This window comes from Heterocephalus glaber, unplaced genomic scaffold (assembly GCF_053883595.1).
Source record: "Heterocephalus glaber isolate CG9 unplaced genomic scaffold, H.glaber_assembly_v1.0 deba00000347, whole genome shotgun sequence".
Lineage (NCBI taxonomy): Eukaryota > Metazoa > Chordata > Mammalia > Rodentia > Bathyergidae > Heterocephalus > Heterocephalus glaber.
Window position 1 is genome coordinate 29,849,769 of NW_028258143.1, and position 5,953 is coordinate 29,855,721.

Genomic DNA, 5,953 nt, shown 5'->3' on the forward strand with positions numbered 1-5,953 from the left:
TGAGCGAACTCTCATCTGTCTTCCCTTCGGCTGCTGTGTGCCCCGGCCTGGCAGGGTCGTTTTGGCTGGAGGCCCACTGATTGAAGGTTGTTTACACAGAAGAAGGATGAGTGGCATAATGTCACGTCTAGGGTGTGTGCGCCAGGCCAGGCCAGGCCAGGCCTCTGCTCAGCGGGAACACGCAGCTACCAGGGCCCTACCAGGAGGTAAACTCGGAAACAGTAATGAATTAAAGAGGCAGAGTTTAAAGGAAGACAGTTTGTTTGGAACGGTGCAGATAAAAGAGAAGGTAGCTACTCTGGAAAAGCAGAGGGCATGAGAAGAGAATACACGTGTGGTTTTGTCCTCAGCTTTTTATTCAAGACTAGAGATCCCCCCCCCCCCCCATGTGGGCACTTGAAAGTTGTGGCCATCCGATTGGTTCTCTGGCGGTCTTTGATCCTAGTCTGGACACCTCTGTCTACATTCTTTCTGGCCATTTGATACCTTCTTGCCCATTTGTGATGGGTAAATGTGAGGAGGGGGACGCTTCATAGAAGGGCAGCTTAGAGTTAGAAATTAAAGAGGACATGTATGTATTAAATAAGAGTCTTGAAGTGGCTCCCACTTATCTCCTTTGTATTTTATTGTATGGAGGGACAGGTTACCCTGGTGTTTCATGTTCCCAACTAGTCCCTGTTTTTCCTGTGGACTCTTCCTGCTAAATTTTTATGTTAATTCTTACTTGGGTGCCTTCCTGGGTCTGGTTTCTCTTTTTCTTTACATTTGTTTTTCTAATTTTTGAAGACATAACTGAAGAGGCAAAAGCTTCCTTTAGTAACATTTCTTAATTTTTTTAACAAAGCTTAATGAGATCCTATTTTATCCTTCTTCTGCCTGTGACCCCACCCCCACCCGGTCCCTACAAGAAGCAGCAGGTAGCTCTCCAGAGCTCATCTGCCAGTGACTGAGGCCTGAGCTCTGAGGATGAGAGGGGGCCAGACCCCTGCCTAGAAATCCAAGACCTTCCACTGGCCTTGAGTTCCAGGGTCCCACTGCAACACCTTCTCCCACTGAACCAGGTGCGTGCGTGTGTGTGTGTGTGTGTGTGTGTGTGTGTGTGTGTGTGTGTACGGGGGGGTGATTCTGAAAGCAAAAAGTCCAAGCTGAGTGACACTGAACTGCACCTGCAACACCTACCAAAGCATGAGGAAGTTACTGGCTCAGGATCTAAAGCATACTGACACAGGAACAAGCCTGAGGAAGCCAGGCATATGTTCGGCAGAGGTGACATTGGTGGCCCATTACAAAAAAGACAGGACAGCCTGGTTGTGGAGGAGCACACTTGTAATCTCAGCTGCTGGGCAGGGTGAAACAGGATATTCACAAATTCAAAGCCAGCCTGAGAAATTTAAGGAGACCTTGTCTCAAAATATAAAACAGAGCTGGGTGTGGTGGTGCACACTTGTAGTCCCAGCTAAGGCCTGAGAACCTCTGGATCTCGGTCCAGGCAGCCTGCAGCCTGAGCCTTATAGTGAGCTCAAGGCTAGCCTGGAGTGCATAGCTAGACCCTGTCTCAAAAGAAAAAAAAAGCATTTGTGTTTGGGGGTGATGAAAAAGTTTTGGAAATACTGGTTGACCCCCACCCCAAAATTTTCTATAGTCTTCTATGAGAGGTCAAAGACTTCTGTTTTATTTTTTAATTGTTCCTCGGGTCGGAGATTTAGCTCAGTGGTTCCTCAGCCTGCCTCACAAGTGCAAGGTCCCTAGTTCGATCCCTAGTACCAAAAAAAAAAAATCCTCTTCTCTTATATGATATGCCAGTCCTGTTCCTACCTCTTTCAAGATTTTTTTTCATTATCTTTGCTTTTCAAAAATAAATAAACAAATTTTGCCTTCAAAACTCTCTTTTCCTGTTCTTTTTTGTCTTTTACTCTTTCATTTTTGTCTTTCTATATTATTTTCTATTTTTTTCATGATTGACAATGTAAAGGAGCCAAGGATTTATTCACAGAGTGGGAAAATATGTAACATCTCATTCCATTCAGATAGATCTGTAATTACTATTCTTTATTTATAAATATTGTGTATTCTTACCAGAGAATCCATATTTTAAGAACTTATCTAGAGAGATCAATGAGAGATCTTTCAACCTAAGTTTTTAAAAATCAAAGAATTTCCAAAGAATTATGATATTTATTTGGGATTGACAGAGCATTTGAATAGCAGAGCATTGTGGTGAGAATACACACGCCTTATAAATTACACGCATTTTCAAAGGGGCTGAAGCAAGAGGAAGTTTCCAAAAGATAACAATAAGAAGGATCAGAAGCAGTAGTCCTTTTTTGAAGCAATAGACCTTGCTTGCATGGTAATAAGAGTGACACCAGTCTGAGGTTGAAGCATTCTGGGCAGATCCCTGTAAAAGTATTTACAGAAGCCTGTGATGGTTTCTATAAAAACCTATGGTTCTGGCAATCTTTTGTGATAGTTTTATCAGGCAATTATGTGTGTGTTAGTCAACTTTCTGTCTCAGTGACAAAATAACTGAGAAAACAAGTTAATAATGGAGAGGTTTATTTAGACTCATAATTTCAGAAGTTTCAGCCCATAGTTGTTGACTATTGCCATGGGCCTCTAGTAGCACTGTACATCATGGTGTAAGCATAAAGAGGAAGACGCTGCTCACCCACATCAGTGGAGAAAGGAAGGGACTAGGACCCCCAACATATGACTCACTGATGCACTCCTAATGACCCGAGTGCCTCCCGCTGGGCCACATACCCTAAAGGTTTTACTGCCTCCCAATAGCAACAGAGGCTGGTGGCCAACCCTTTTAACACCTTTGGGTGTTTAATGGCCTTTGGGATAGAAGGCATAGCAATGTGCAAGAACCCTTCCTTTATAACTTTTTGATTTTATTTACTTTTATGGGGTAGGGTTGGCACAAGTGACTCCATTTTGATTCTGACAGCCTTCACATTTCTTTTACATCATTTATGTGAGTCATCAGATACCGGGAAGCTCAAATTTTAGTACACTTTTCCATCATGGCCTGCTAGGTGACAGAGGTGAGAGAATGAGGCTTCCAGAAACCTCAGGTACACTGAAAAAGGGTGGGGATGGGATGTGAAAAAGAAAGACAGATATGGGAAGGCAGAGAAACTCACCAGATCCAAATATAGAGTCAGGAGGTTTAGGAAAGATAGACTCTTCCTGGACCTTGGGTCCCCGGACTCCACTGTATATGTCGTCTTGGGAGAGGCCCTAGAACCCTGTGGGAGTAACTAGAATGTGAATGGAGAAACCATGGGGAAAGGGGAGACCAACCAGCCATGGAATAGGGACTCACCCTGTCTTCCCCCAAGCACTGGAAATGTGTTCATGGGACATCCAGCTCACTGCCCAAGCCTACCATCTGGCACCCACAGGGGAGCCCCTACAGTTTCCTGCCAGAGGCTGCTGAATGCAGCAGGGCTAAAGTCTTTTCCAAATTTTTGGGTTAGAAAGTGAAGCTTTGGGGAGACTTAACTGAATGAGAAAGGGCCAAAGACAGGGAGTGTTCACTAGAGAGTGTTAGCAGCGCTTGGCAGAAGGCTTTTGGGGGAAGAATATAGAACAGCTATGGGATTTGCTGAGCAGGGAAAGGAGTGGAGTTTGAGAGGGCCCCAGAAGAAATCAGCAGAAAACTGAGTACTAAGCTAAACCTTCTTTGAATTAACAGAGCGGGATGGATCTTAAGACAAATCCAAGCCCACAAGTGGCTATGCCTCTGCCTCATGGTTGTCAGCAGAGAGCCAGACTCAGAAGGCCATTGGGATGAACAAGCCTCCTCTCTCACAGGCAGAAAGTTGGGCATAGGGGAAGAGAAACCCCAAGAGCTGCAGCAACAGAGCATGCTGTGGAAAGTGAGGAGTGAGAAAAAGAGAATACTTGTGGCCACAGCGATGTTCTGAGGAGGATGAGGGAAAAAGAGAGCTAGGCCCAGGGGCCCACCCATACCACCCTATAGGTCAAAACTTCCCCATGTGTGAACATGGAGGGAAAAGTTTATTAGTTGAATTGCTAATATAAATAAGAATATGGCAGTGCTTTGGGTTTTTTTTTTTTTTTTTTTTTGGTACCAGGGATCGAACTCAGGTCCTTGCACTTGTGGGGCAGGCGGCGGAATCACTGAGCTAAATCCCCAGCCCATGACAGTGCTTTAATATTGTGTTTTTGGAATTGCATGAGACTTTTTGTTTTATTTTGTTTTGTTCTTTTGACCAGGGATCGAACTTAGGACCTTATGCTTCCCAGGCAGATGCAGTGCCACTGAGCTAAATCCCTGGGCCCTGCATGAGGCTTTTTTGTTTGTTCTTTCTCTTTTTTCTGTTTTCCTTTTTTTTAGTCTTTTATCCTCTGTTTTCCTCTTTCTTATCCCTTCATCTTCCCTCTCTTCTGTTCCTGCATTGATTTATATATAGGGAGTATCTATACAAGTGCAAAGAAGGGCATGTATTAAGCAATGCTTTATTCTAAATAGTACCTTTCATGGGCCAGTCAAGGTAACTCTCACCAAAGTTGTGTATAGAGGATCAAAACTTAAGCTAACTCTCAACACATTAAAAAGTTCTGATATTCTCACAGGTTTCCTCAATCACCATTTATACTTCCTTCCATCTGCATTCCTTCTCCCGCTCCCATAAATATTCTTTCAAGCCCCCTCAACACTAGCCCTTTACTCCAGCTATAAAAATAATTCCACTCCAGTCTGTTTTTCATCTATTGATAATTCCCAAGAATTTAGCTCAGTGGTTCTGCTGCCTGCCTTGCAAGCACAAGGACCCCAGTTCGATCCCTGGTACCAAAAAACCCCAAAAACATCTATTGATAATTCTCGTGTCTTCTTCTATTACTGATTTACTCACTTCCTTTCTCTCTTCCTTTTTCTTTCCTTTCTCCCATCACATCCCAGCCTGTTATTACAGTACAGTCTGTATGAAGCATTGATAAAAAGCTGAAATTGTTAATACAAGTTTTAATGTATGTGAGTAGCTATAAGATCTGTTGAAGTTGATGTAACTGGCAGGGATTCTCTTCTTGCAACACAGTGACTGGATCTGGCTCTATTAAACTGAGTAGTTCAAAGAGGTTAAAAAATACTAAAATATAATAAAATTCAAGATCACAGCACTGGGAAACAGACACTAACTTGGAGCTCAATACTAGCAACGAAGTCTTTCCACTCTAGTTGATCCTGAACCCTCAGTGTACACACACACACACACACACACACACACACACACACACCCCCAATATACAACAAAGTACTTCCAAAACCTTCTAATTCCCATAAAACTGATCCAATGGGCTTCGATGAGAAGGAAATAAAAAATCAAATGACTGAATCATACAAACTAATAAGAGAAGAAAAAAATGATCAGTAATATGTTATGTGAGTTCAAGACTATAACTAGATAGGGCCAGGGATTTAGCTCAGTGGTTCTGGTGACTGCCTCGAAAGCGCAAGGTCCTGAGTTCAATCCCTGGTACCAAAAAAAAAAAAAAAAAAAAAAAAAAAGACTAAACAGATACTCAATAAACAAAATGAGCTTAAAGAAGACAAAAGTGGAAAGCTAGCTGAGCTAAACGAAATGATCAATGATTAAAGAAAAGACATTAATGACCAGTTTAGCAAAAAATAAGAGTCTATGAAAAGATACAAAAATCCAGGAGATAAGTAATTCTATTGAAGGTGTGGACAGCAGAAGTGACCAATGTGAAGAAAGAGTGTCAGAACTAGAAGGTAGGGCTGATGCAGATGACTATATACTTGGAGATATCTTCAAAACAAGAGATGACAGGAAATGAATCCAATAGCTGCTAGATGTACAATGAAGACTAACCCAAGTTTAATTGAAATTATAGAGAAATTAGAAGTTATTTTGAATGGCATAAAAATTCTGTTTACAAAAATCATAGATAATTTTCC

General features: G+C 42.2%; 1 pseudogene across 1 annotated transcript in view; it reads left to right on the top strand.

The window, feature by feature from the left end:
- Positions 1-5,549, top strand: part of LOC147829895 (uncharacterized) — a 30,618-nt pseudogene extending 25,069 nt beyond the window's left edge. The window contains exon 2 of the transcript XR_015445737.1: positions 229-5,549. The product of XR_015445737.1 is annotated as an uncharacterized LOC147829895 (transcript). The remainder of the gene's footprint in view (positions 1-228) is intronic.
- Positions 5,550-5,953: the final 404 nt, after the last annotated feature.